The sequence below is a fragment of the Macrobrachium nipponense genome, chromosome 22, assembly GCF_015104395.2.
Source record: "Macrobrachium nipponense isolate FS-2020 chromosome 22, ASM1510439v2, whole genome shotgun sequence".
In the NCBI taxonomy this organism is placed as follows: domain Eukaryota; kingdom Metazoa; phylum Arthropoda; class Malacostraca; order Decapoda; family Palaemonidae; genus Macrobrachium; species Macrobrachium nipponense.
The window spans coordinates 62570130-62584171 of record NC_087213.1 but is presented as its reverse complement, the minus strand read 5'-3'; the positions used below and the strand labels follow the sequence as shown (position 1 = coordinate 62584171).

General features: G+C 37.0%; 1 protein-coding gene across 1 annotated transcript in view; it reads left to right on the top strand.

Moving 5' to 3' along the window:
- The first annotated feature begins 418 nt into the window (after positions 1-418).
- Positions 419-14042, top strand: part of LOC135198714 (collagen alpha-1(XVIII) chain-like) — a 751537-nt gene continuing 737913 nt past the window's right edge. Inside the window, exon 1 of the mRNA XM_064226569.1 lies at positions 419-582. The gene's annotated coding sequence lies outside the window, so the exon portion shown is untranslated. The remainder of the gene's footprint in view (positions 583-14042) is intronic.

Below are 14042 nucleotides of genomic sequence, written 5' to 3'. Positions count from 1 at the left end.
ATATAGTATATACATATATATATATATAAATAAATATGTATATATATATATATATATATATATATATATATATATATATATATATATATATATATATATATATATCCAGGAGCTCGAAGCGTTGCTTGTAATTATCAACTTTCTGACGAATTGACGCTACCAGTCACGCGAACCTTGTAATATTAATGAAATGCGAAAATGCCTTTTGTATCCAATGTGTCAAATCTTTTTTTTTTTGATAATCGAGAGGCCTCAAGCGGAAGGAAGAGCCCCCGCTTCCCCCGACGATATGGACGAAAAAATAAAAAAAAGGAAAAGAGGTGTCTGAGTAGGCGGGGTTAAGGACGAACAGCCTTGACACTGTCTGTAACAGGGTAAAGCGACTCTCTCGGGTCAGTCTCAGTGTGAATCAGGTAGTGAGTGCGAGCGGTTGTGCTCCGCGGCCTCTCAGGAACGCCTTGACTGAGCGACACCTTCGACTTGATTAATCCCACCTGAACGATGTCCCCATGAGACTCCCACTCCGATCGCGGCTTCTTTCAGTGGAGTAGATTCGTTTAGCCAACTCTTCAGTATGATGAGGTATGAGGTCGTCCTCCAGCATGGCTTTGTACTGATTATAGCTTTTTTTTTTTTTTTTTTAACGCCGTTTCATAAGTTTGTTTTTTAATGTCTTGTTTAAATATGTTTAAGGTCCCTTGATTATTTTGCTGTTTTTAGATTTTTTTTTTTTTCATACTTTCGGGAGTTTTGTTCGATATTAATGTCTTTTCGTGCATGATGTACGTAATGTCAACTTGTCTGCATTGGAAAGAATAAGCTGGTTGCGTGTTATATCATTACCGTTGATATCATTAATAATTTTAGAATAATGTTTTAATGCAAATACAGACACTTTCTATATATATATATATATGATATATTATATAAATAAGAGAGAGAGAGAGAGAGAGAGAGAGAGAGAGAGAGAGAGAGCAGAGAGAGAGGGAGAGAGAGAGGAAACTTAGTCCGATAAAAAAAAATTTCATTGTAAGAAGGAAATATGTGTTTAGATATTTTTTTTATTCTTTGGTCTTATAAGTTTTTCCAGTCACCTTGAAAAACTGGCTTGCTGTCGTTTTTACGCGTATGTCAATCTGAACTTATTTATTACGACATTAACTCTTCTTACCGTTTTCTTTACGTTACCTTTAGAAGCTAAACGTTTAAGAAAACAAACTAGGGGTTTTACCGGAAGAGGAAATGATTTCAACCCGTAAGAAAAGCGATGAATCAAGTGTTGCGTGAAAGTAAAATTCAGTAAGAAAAAAAAATTAATAATATACAAATAAAAACCTCTGTAAAGGTCATGTTAACAATTGCCGTCCAAAGTGTCCCATGGGGCACCAAAGTATGAGGTCATTAGCATATTTTTGTTTAATATAGGATTACCATTGCCAAGTAAATGGTCTTTCGCGGGAAAGAGATAAAGACACATGAACATGGTTTTATAACAAGTCCGTGAGTCAAGATTCAAATATTTATTATTATTATTAATATTATTACATTATTATTATTAATTTATTATTATTATTATTATATCTATTATTATATTATCACTATTATTATTATTATTATTATATTATTATTATTATTTTATTATTATTCTTCGGAAGATGAACCGTATTTAAATGGGAGAAGCCCACAGACGCTTCCAAAGAATATGGTGTTCATTTGAAAGAAGTTACAGAAGGTAATAGGAAATGCAGAAAGGAAACCAGTTATTAACAAACAAAAAAATAGATTAACAAATTGATAAATAAACAAATGAATAACGTAACTAAGAGCGAATACCAGAAACTTTTGCCGAGGCTTTGAGAATCAGGGACGACCAAGTAAAAAAAAATAAAATAAAAATACATGTCATTTCCTGTAACATAAAGTTCGCAGACTGATTTTGCTTAAAAGTTATGTCTGCATTCATGCTTAAGACGTCGCTCCCCTCAAAGAGGATGATACACGCGTCGTGAGACACGTCATGGTGTGGAAATGACCTTACATAACCCTGGGAGAACTCATGAGGGCGGTATGTTCCATTATTTTGATTTTATTTGCTCTTATTTTTCTGCTTTTTTTCATATATGGCCATCGTGTCCTGTAGTTTGGCAAGGAAGTTCTTGGTTCTGTAACTTCTTGCTAAATATAATAATAATAATAATAATAATAATAATAATAATAATAATAATAATAATAATAACAACGTTTTTTATGTATGTAAAGCAAGATTTATCTTCAGTTGAAAAACCATTGTTCAGTTTTGGTTGATTCAGTTTGTGTGTGTGTGTGTGTGTGTGTGTGTTTAAGATTTTAAAACAGTAACATAGCCAAGAGTGAAAGTTTGTTTAAGCATTCCGAAAACCATATAGAAACGTTGCCTTTGTTAGAGCAGCTTTCAGCTTTATAACTGTTTTAATTAAACATTTGGCATTTGTCATTCATATTTATGTCCTGGCGTTAACCTAATTACGTTTAAAATAAGCTATCTCAGAACCATCTTTAGCTTCCTTGAAACATTGAGGAAACATAAAGATTTAGATAAACCTGCCTTTGAATCTTGAAGCTTTTTAAGAATGCTTTCCTGTAACATTTAAATAATATGGAGTTTCAGAGCGCAACAGTGTATTTGGAATCAGAACGCAGCACATGAGTGTTGGAGGATAATTTAGTCTCTTATTTTTGCTGTTTCATGTTTTTTTTTCATCTTCTTTTAATTAGCCAGCCACTGACACGAACTTGTAAACTGCATTAGACTTTTATAGCAAATCTCATTTCGATCGCAGTAGGTCAAAGGTCGCGGGAACATTTATGGCACATCATGCAGTCATCTGCGTATGGTCTCTCTCGTGACGAGCGATAAAGACTTATATTTTTAGTCGTGTTATTGATTTAAAGTGGATAGGTTTCATATATATAGTGAGTTTGGTTATTCTCTCTGGTTTTTGTAGCTGATGACGGAGTCGCTAAGATTTAATTGCACATTTATATTTATTTTATTATCTTTTTACTTATTTTGTTTCAAATTACCACTTGTGTCAGGGATTTAAACTTGGTTTATGTATAATATATATATATATATATATATATATATATATATATATATATATATATATACATATTCAAATGACGCCTGATAGTGGTTTATACTTTATAGTGAGATGGAGATTTTCAGTGCAAGACCCGCAGAGTCTTAGACCATTCTTCGGGTGTAAGAAACTACCACGGTAGGTCCTGCGTGTCGTAGGCTAAAAGGACAGCTGCTGCCTTGCAGTCTTACTTTTTAAGTAGAAGTCTAGGCCCACCACCAATAACTGTGGAAACTGCTGCCTTGCAGTTGGACTTTTTAGTAAAAGGCTAGGCCCTGCGCCAATAACTGGAAACTGCTGCCTTGCAGGTGGACTTTTTATTCAAAGGCTAGACCCCTGCCAATAACTGTGGAAACTGCTGCCTTGCGGTGGACTTTTTATTCAAAGGCTAGACCCCTGCCAATAACTGTGGAAACTGCTGCCTTGCAGGTGGACTTTTTAGTAAAAGGCGTGGCCACCACCAATAACTGTGGAAACCGCTGCTGCGTGAGTTTTTATTCAAAAGGCTAGACCTGAAAAAACTGTGAAAACTGCTGCCTTGCAGGTGGACTTTTTAGTAAAAGGCGTGGCCCACCACCAATAACTGTGGAAACCGCTGTCTTGCAGGTGGACAAGGCTAGACCCACCGCCAATAACTGTGGAAACTGCTGCCTTGCAGGTGGAGTTTTTAGTCAAAGGCGAGGCCCACCGCCAATAACTGTGGGGCATGCGGTCGTAAAAACCCCTTTGCCAAATAATAAACCATGCATGATGTTGTAACGAAAGGCGCATCAGGCAACCGACCCCTTAGTGTAGGGATAACGGTGGGGAAGAAGATCCGTAGTCTTAGAATTGAATGCAGGTAGATAATAACTTCTTTATAAATGGTGAACGCAGCTCCACATGAAAATTCACCCAGTGGTATAGGTTTGCTTATGGGTTCTTCATTATTGATTTTTTCACGGTATGAAAAAAAAAATTACGTCGCAGCAACAAAATCTGTCGATGCCGAGCTGACTAAAATTCCTCCGCAAATCTTTCAATCTTGAATAGAAGCAAGATACAGCGTAGTTAATATTTGAATGTTTTATGTTGTTGCGAACGGAGTTTGCTGCCTTATCGAACAGTTGATCTTGACCTTGAAGTCTTTATTTGGTAAGAGTAAAGCTAATCTGTTTACCTTTCATCTTTTTTCCGTCCCGCGAGCTCGCATTATTGATAAGCAGGATGCTAACAATGACCTCTTCCTCGGGGTTTTGAGCTGCCGGCCAGTGTTTTACTTGTCGGCGGTTCAGATCCCAAAAGGAGTTACAAGGATCAGGATGTCTCATAGACTCATAAACATGTCAGTCCATCCGCGGAGACATCGTGGCCTCGCTTATCTCTAGGAGCAGGTTTTACTCTTCATTCACCGTCTCCTAATGATTTTGTCTAGCTTTCTTTTAAACTCTTCCACACTGTTGCTGTTTACAACTTCTGGTGGCAGTTTATACCATGTGTCATATATCTTGTACGTAAAGAAGTTCCTGCAATGAGATGTGTTGTATCTCTTCAGCTCTAGTATCCACGAGGAGCCTATATGTAGATTACATTACTGTTGGAGTAAAGTGACAGATCCATATGTCAGTTTAGCCCCGTATGGGAGTAACGCTGTCAAGTGCACCTCATGCGTTGCAATGCAGGCATTACTTAAGGTTCTTAGCAGCGTCCCTTCGGCTAGTAGCTGCAACCCTTTTCATTCCTTTTACTGTGCCTCCGTTCATATTCTTTTTCTTTCCTCTTACTTTCCACTTTCCACCTTCTCCTAACAATGTTATAACAGTGCAATTGCAAGTTTTCCCCCGGTTACACCTTTCAAACCTTTTCACTGTCAATTTCTGCTTCATCTCTGAATAACCTCATAAGTCCCATCGCTTGGCTTTTGGTCTAAATTCTATGTGCTATTCTCCATATGCTAGTTTAGAGAATCCGAATGTTTCGAATATATGCATTTATTTATGGCTTTCAATTTTTAATCGTGAGTTCTCCTTTGAAATATTGATTTTGACTTTTGAGTTAGATTATTTATCATCGCTGTGACCAAGTTAACATTTGATTGAGCAAGTGACCTAGCTTTACTTATGAAAAGATCTCTTGAAATCTGACATGGTAATGCTTAATGGTTGACAGATGTTTAAATAAGATTTCTTTGACATCATAGTTTTTCGTTTCCCTAAAACTAGATTTTATTGAAAAGGGTGTTTCGAATTTGGGTATAAAATGCTTAGAAGTTGAAAGTAGACGAATAAATATGATTTCTGTGGCATCGTAGTTTTTCATTTCCCTAACTGTAAATAAAAAAAGATATGACTAACTGTCTCCCCAAATTTATGAATATGACGTTAAATGCAAATCCAGTCTCCTGTTCAAAATTATAATCAAGTCTGAATTATATTTTCATTTTATTCCACTGCGTCAATCGAGTAGTTATTTGAATGACTGACTTTGATCTTTTGACCTTAGGCTATTTTTTTCTTTATTCAGTTTGACTTGATTATGTTTAGTGTCTGAATGAATTACCTTAAATTTTGAATATTCTGAATATTTTGGACAGTTTACTGAGAGTCCTAGACCTTTGAGATTTCTTTTCCTGTATACTATTTAGTTTAGTTACATAGACTTTTTGATTTCAAGTTATTTCCTGAACAATTGACCTTCGGCTCTTGGCCATAAACTGAATACTTTTTAAATTGACTGACTTTGACGTTTTGATCTGTAGTACTAATTTGACTGATTCATTTCCAATTCATTTTAGATGTTTGTAGATATTTGGACCTGTTTATCACTATTGCCAAGTGGAATGTGTTTTTTTTCCTATAACCTGGTAATAATTTTTAATATTTGTTTTAGTAAAGGTCATTTGATTATTTGAATATTTATATTTACTGGTTGACATCATTTTTCAAGAGTTGAGTAGCTTACCACTTTAACTAAATCGTCAGTATGGAAATGCTGACTGCATAGCAATATGGTAAAGTAAAAGCGTAAAATTCTTGATGAATTACTCGAGACTCTCCATTTAGTTATCTGTTGATTAGCCGAAACCAAATAATATTTTAAATAGGATCAGATTCCTGAGTCTCCTGTACTCTGCTAGTATAATTATTGTGTTGTGGTGTTTTTATACATTAAATTAACATGCCTACCACATTTAATATGTTTAATTGAACGAAATTTTCTTAAGATTTGTTCAAGATTAAAACCAGATTTCACGGATTGTTTCATTAGATTTTCCAGTACCTTAATGGGATTGTAAGTTTACTTGTTTAATGTTTTGGATGTTTGTGTGATCAGCATTTACAAAGAAATTCCTATGCCTCCTGTTTCTTGAGATTGTATTTTACGGTCGTCAGCTTGTGCGTTCTTCTGTCTAATGCTGGTCCACTGGTATAGTGGTTAGTGTCGTGGCATGCCACTCAGGCCTCGCGGATTCGCGTCTCCCCTAGAGCAATGAAAAATCACTGACTCAGTACCATAGTCAGGTATGGCTGCGGTGCGGGGTCTGCGGTGGGAGGTTGAAACAAACATTCTTTGGAATCTTTGAATTCAAAGCCAATGGCACTTGTGTGCTTGCTCCTTGAGAATAAGTTTCATCTGCTGAAATCATAAGAATAATATTACTGGTTTTTCGAAATTTTAAGGATTCTGCAATCTCTAGGTACCGTGGGAATTAGGCAAGCGGTATAGTGCCTCTGTTATTAAGAACTAGATAATGTGTTTTTAACGAGCACCTGAAAGATACCTGTAGAAATTATTGGACAGGGTCTGCAAGAGCGAATATATACCATTGTTTGATGTAATCAGCATTTAGATATAGCTTAGTATCTTTATTTTGGTATTTTGTGTTTGTAATTCATCTTCGAATGGGAACTTACTGAACATCTAATTTTTCAACTAGCTAGAATTCAGCTCCATTCAACTTGTAAGTTATAAATATCGCAGTCGTTGCAAATTATATCTCTCAGCTTTATAAATCATTCGTTCGCCATCCAGCCCCGACAATCCTGAAAGAACGGAATACCATTAATCAAAGTACTTAATGGTTTCGCCCGTTGAAGAGTAACGTCATATTATTTGCCATGCAATCAGGTCCCTAATCCCTACTCCAGCTCCAAGTGCTTCTTGTCGTCGGTCGTAGCATTGACATTTCTCGGAATTTCTCGTAAGCGACGACGGTATTGTGTTGCGTAGTGTTCGATCACAGTCGATAGTTCCGATAATTGGAATGCTACGGTTTGATTCTGCTCGAATTTTCAAGAAAGGCCCGCTTACTATGCCGATATCAGATGCAATGAAGCTCCTCAGCGGCGTAATCGGTATGGTGTTGGCGTGCCACCTCGATGGTCGCGAGTTCGATTCTCGGACATTCCATTGAGGTTTGAGAGATGTGTATTTCTGGTGATAGAAATTCACTTTCGACTTGGTTCGTAAGTCACGTAAAACCGTTGGTCCCGTTGCTGAATAACCACTGGTTCCATGCAACGTAAAAAGCACCATACAAACAAAACAATATCACATGCAATGTTCCGCCTTTTCTCGACAGAGAAGCAGTTGCCATTAATTGCTTCGCTTTGAGTTGTACCCTTCACCTTCTTACGTGGTTGATTTAGTAGTGATCCGAAGGTTCCTTCGACTTACCCGCTGCGGAAAAGGTAGATTTCACCGGGGCATGTGTCTTTGTTATCGAAGTCAATCAATAGACAATTTGCGTAAATAAATAGATACTTGACTGAATTTACCTCATCGACAAAGATTGAAAAAAAAAAATGCTTGTGTACTGAATCAGTCTCCCTGAATATGAAATAAGCTGTGTACGTTTTTGCTACTTGTAATGAATTAATGACCACGTGTTTAAAAATGATAGAATTTAATACTCAGACCTGCCTCATCAACTGGACGAATTAGAATTGACTAAAAAGTCGACTTTGCTGGATAACGCATGACCTGTGATATTCATAATCATTAATATTTTTCTCTGTTCATGCGAACGTGTAGTGCCGTCAGTGTGGTGCACTGTAGGCATTACTGAAGGGTTGTTGCAGCGTCCCTTCGGCCCTTGGCTGCAACCTTTTTCATTCATTTTACTTTCTTGCATCTTCTGACTTTCCACCTTCTCTAACAGTTGTTTCATAGTGCATCTGCGATGTCATCCCCTCCTTTCAAACCTTATTGCCTCTTTCTTTCCTTTTACTGTACCTCTTTCTTTCCTTTTACTGTACCTCCATTCATATTCTCTTTCTTCCATCTGACTTTCCACCTTTTCTAACAGTTGTTTCATAGTGCAACTGCGATGTCATCCCCCTATTACACCTTTCCGACCTTCTTACTGTTAATTTCCCTGTCAGTGCTGAATGGCCTCATGGGTCCCAGCGCTTGGCCTTTGGCCTGAATACCATACTCTCTTCTGTTCTGTTGCCAACCAGGTTTTAGGGGGTGGTCACTGCATGAGGAATGGCGGGGAATTGTATTCCGCATAAAGTTGTCGCCCGTGACGCTGCAATGGCCTCCCTCTTAAACAGGATTGTGACTTGATGGCGGGATTATGAATGCTTCCCGATTGATTGGACGGTGGATCACGCGGTAAACGTTTTTTTTTTTTTTTTTTTTTTTTTTTTACGTCTGCGGGCTAGGGTTCATTGATAGACTGAAGTTGATTAAACAGTTTACTACCTTAATCTGGTGTGTCAACAACTGTAGTCATATACTTGAAAGAGAGAGAGAGAGAGAGAGAGAGAGACTGATTGCTTGATAGAAGTTGATTGTACAATTACTACCTTAATCTGGTATGTAAACAACTGGAGAGAGAGAGAGAGAGAGAGAGAGAGAGAGAGAGGAGGTTGATTGATAGATCGAAGCTCATTGTACCATTACTACCTTAATCTGGTGCGCCAACAACTGTGGCCATATACTTGAGAGAGAGAGAGAGAGAGAGAGAGAGAATTGAGTCATTCGATTTGTTTTTCTGTAGCTAATTATAAGGATAAGCTTAGGTAAATAAATTCAAGGGACAGATTTTTATACGATGTTATATGTTTTTGTTAATATATATCCTTTTGTAAACGCTATTTTCAGGGCAAAGCCACGAGCAACATATACTCATTTATGGATTCTGTAAATCTGCTATTTTTCTTTTAATTTATATATATATATATATATAATATATATAGATATAGAACTCTATATTATATATATATAATATATATAATCAATAGTTTGATGGAGTTTGTAATATAATTCATTTTACATAGGTTGAGCGGATTTATTTAGATCGGCCTTTAGTGTGCGTCCGTAATTTTCACAGTGGTGCAGTGTTTTGGTAGCGGGCATAACTTGCATTATCCGCGTCTTCGGGGAATGTTGGCAAGAACTAGGACAGGAGAGACATACAATAAGATTAATTAGTTATTTAAAACAGTTTCAAATAGTGTATACCTTGAACAAGCCACTCCTAATACATCAAGTTTGATTTTGCAATAATGTCATTCATCGATGAATCAGGGTGGTTTTCTTGAATACAGCGTTTATTGTAATGTAGAAATTGATTGTGATAAACCTGCGTTAAGAAAGGAATGAACTTCATAACGTTTAGGGTTTTATATATATATTATATATAGATATAATTATGTATATATATAATTAAATATATATATTTATTAAATTTTATATTTTATAATATATTTATTATATTTTTTATTTATAAATAAATGTATGTATGTATGCGTATATATGTATGTATTTAGTATGTATATATATTAATTTGATATCATTTGCATTCTCTCTCTCTCTCTCTCTCTCTCTCGATCTCTCGTCTCTCTCCTCTCTCTCTCTCTCTTCTCTCTCTCTCTCTCTCTCTCCGGTGACGCTGCTTGATAGATATTGACTCTGATAAAGCGAAACCGAAACACGAGCAATAGACTAGCGTGAGCCACCAGGCCCATGTCGGAAACGTTCGGCCCATGTTAACAGATTCGGGAGGTTTTAGACTCTCGGCATATCTGGCCAGACGGACCTCCAAATTCGTAGTAATGTTCCCTATCTTATTTTGCCTTTTATAATTTTTTTTCTTATTTTGTCTCGGAGGTGCTGTGTTTGGTCTCGGGCAACTTTTTTTTTTAAACTCATTCGTAAATCCTTTAAAAGCAGTGATGATTATCTCGGCGTTTTACGGCTGTCAAAATCAGATTGCTCTTTACCGAGTGCTAGTTCCCCCATATTTGTTGCGAAGTTGCTTAGACTCATATGACGTTTTTCTACATTGTGCAGCGTTTTTACCTTTGATCTGAATGTTATCCCAGTAATTTGTCTTGGCGTTCATGGGCCATATCCGGACAGATTCATAGAACGTTGTAGAATCCGTATCTGTCTGATGAATTGATCAATTTGTCGACGTAACGGTGTTAGTAGGCAGTCATCGTTTTTGTAAAAGTGAAATCCTTGAGAGATTCATATTTATCCTCTCTCTCTCTCTCTCTCTCTCTCTCTCTCTCTCTCTCTCTCTCTCAGGATTTAAGGCTTCATGAAATTTACCAAAGTCGGCGTTATACTTGCAGTCAAAGTTTAGAAAACTTAGCCGTAGTATAAAGACCAGTCGTACTTTATTTGTGCAATTGTCCTTAGCTACCTTCTCTAATGAGGGTCTTCGGAAATAAATTTTATTTTTTATAATTTTTTAATTTGACTGATATGTCGTCTGCCTTCATCTCTGGAGGTTGACATCAATTGTGTAAACTTATAAAAGTACTTCCATTCTATTGAGAAAATATATTCTGTTTTTCAGAATTTAGTAAAAAGATTATTATCCTCAAAAATATTTTGTTTTTTTGTTTTTTTCAGATTTGAATAAAAAGATTATTTGCTTCAACTTCTGGTACGCTTATTTAAATGTTCTGTATAAAAGATGGTAGCAAGAAAGATACATTTCCTACTTTTGAAGACTTTAGTATGTATCAAAGCACCAAGGCAGGTATGCACGCTGCGTAAAGGTACGAGAAGGTCAAGAGGGCAGACACGGTGCAATTTTGTCTCATACGTGATAGCGTCCGTTCCATTGAGTCAACAGGTGTAATGAATCGTCATGAATGTCTTCTTTTGGTTATCATAAACTAGAATAATCAAGTCGTACCAATAAAAGAAGGGTCTCGTTAACGAAATACACGCTAATTTTCCGCTAATAACGAAGGCAATTATCCCTTTGAATTGCAGCGCCTGATACGATTGATTACCTTGATGTAATGCGTTATTCTTCTTTTTTATTACCTCTCTCAGTCTCTGTGTATCAGTCCGTGATTCGTTTTACATGTACTACTCTGTCTGAACTACGCAGTAATGCCCCCCCCCCCCTCTCTCTCTCTCTCTCTCTCTCTCATTTAAGGCACTTTTAGTTTTAAGTTAAAGAAAGCTATTGTGCCGGCTTTGTCCGTCCGTCCGTCTGCACTTTATTCTGTCCGACCTTTTTTCTGCCTGCCCCTTTTCTGTCCACCCTGAGACCTAAAAATAAATAAATAAATAAATAAAAACCTAAAGAGGCTAAAGGGCCACAAATTGGCATGTTGATCATCCCCCCTCCAATCATTTAAACAAACCAAATTGCAAACCTCTAGCTTCAGTAGTTTTTATTTTATTTAAGGTTGAATTTAGCCACGGATCGTGCATCTGGCAGCGCTTTCAGGAGTTGTGCGATGCACCCTAGCATATGTTTACCTAGATACTGTATTTGAACTTTAAAATCAGATATGCAGTTTTGTCGTAGTTGAACATACCTAAGATTTTTGAGAGAGAGAGAGAGAGAGAGAGAGAGAGAGAGAGAGAGAGAGAGAGAGAGAGATGGATGCCTGCAAGCTACTTCATCCGCGGCACAGCATACTTTTAGCTTGCGAATTTCCGTCTTTGAAAAATCTGGCCGCTAATTAGCATTAATGAAGGCGACGCAGCTGCGAGGTAAGTTTACCGGGTATTCGGCAGTTTCCTTTTAAGGGAAACCTCGGAAATCGGCTTCCCTTTGAGCCGAGGAGTAATTGCAAATCCTCGCCCCGCAGTGTAATTTGCTTCTGCTTGCACAAGGTGATGTTTCTATTTATCTGATTTCGCTGAGGTAGTGTCCAGCGTTTTTATTTTTATTTTTTTTTAAATACTCTTTTAACTTTTATATTTTCGCTCTTGCAATGCAAATGGTATTGAGCAGGACAGATGGCGCTTATTTAAAAATAAAATTATTTTATTTCAGTTTTATCACTGCAAAGATCTTTTGCAATGACTTTATTACATTTACCTATAGGTAAATTAATACAAATTTTCCCATTACCGTTATCTACGATTTTCTGTGTTTATATATATATATATATATATATATATATATATATATATAGTGTATATATATTCACACATATATATTCCCGTTAGTTCTTTGTTTTCTAATGTAGTGGATGCTGCTAATTTTTTCTTCCTCGAACTTCAAGTCGGACCCTAATTTCCTTTCAGCGCCGAGTGACCTCATAGGCACCAGCGTTTGGCCTTTGGCCTAAATGTTTTATTCTAATTCCAGTCCAGCTACGTAAATGCTGTTAGTGATTCAGCCTGGGGGACACTTTTTTCGTCATTTGGTTTATAAACAGACTGCAGATACCTTGGTGCGAACTTCGGGAAGGCATGCAACATCCAGGAGCCTTATTGGGTCCTGGTAACATCTTTAGGGTCGCAACGATAGTCGACAGGTAATCCAGCCCTGGTCCAGAGCCTCTGTAACTAGGAGTCTAAACAGGGAGTTGATTACTCGAAGACTCCTCTCTCTCTCTCTCTCTCTCTCTCTCTCTCTCTCTCTCTCTCTCTCTCTCTTTCGTCTTTTTTACGGTTTGGGAACCTTACTTGCACTTAGTTTCATCTTAGTGGTCGGCGGTGTGGTGGTATTCCTTTGAGTTGAACTCATGGACAGGAAATATGTTTATGTATTCCTCTAGAATGGTGAACTCATTTGTCATTTTAATATTGGTTGTTTATGTTGCTAGACTGGTCATAAATGTTATCCTGCATCACTTTTAAAACAGCTATTCATACCAGCAACAACGGATTAGGACCCCGCTTAGCTATAAACCATAGTACCAGCTTTCCAAGGAACTTGGAGAATTACTTGAAAATGTTTTCAATTGCTACGCTCACAAGTAAACTCTCTCTCTCTCTCTCTCTCTCTCTCTCTCTCTCTCTCTCTCTCTCTCTCAGAACATCCAACGTATGAGCAACAACTGTAGTGTAGAGTCATGTAATTCTGAAGTTTTGAAACGTATTGATTATTTTGAGAGACATTACATTTGGTTTGTTGAGTCATGCTTGCTGGCTGTCATTTCTTGGTAAAAATTAGACAACAGATTTTCTGAGGCGTCCTAACTGCCAATAACAGCATTGTTTGGCTAAGTTGCGGCGACAGATATAATTTAAAATTGACCGTGTTGCATTACCCGTGCTAGAATTGGGAACCAAACAGCACCCAAGATATTCTAAGGATATTAGCCGGAAAATCTGTGTCTGAGAACTAAACACTTATAAGAGAAACCGAACAGTCGGCTGAAGGTTTGTGGTTATTAGATCCGACTAGTATATAGGCCACGACTTTTTAGAGGGAACCATGAATGTGAATTCCAAGTGATCCTGTCTGTTCTTTTTTCTCTTGCTTATTTTATGTGTACGGAATCATATGAGGCGTTTAAGTGGCCATTTTTTCATCGTCTTTCAAAAAGAACAAAGTATTTCATTGTCGCTGAATGTCTTCATTTTCCTTATTGCATCTAAGCTGAATTAAATATCTTTCCGTCTGGTTGTTCTAGCAGTGAAACAATTACGTGATCTAGAGTTGACGTTTCAGAGATTTAAAGGTACTGCACTGTCTGAGTTGTATGTATATACAAAGAAAGA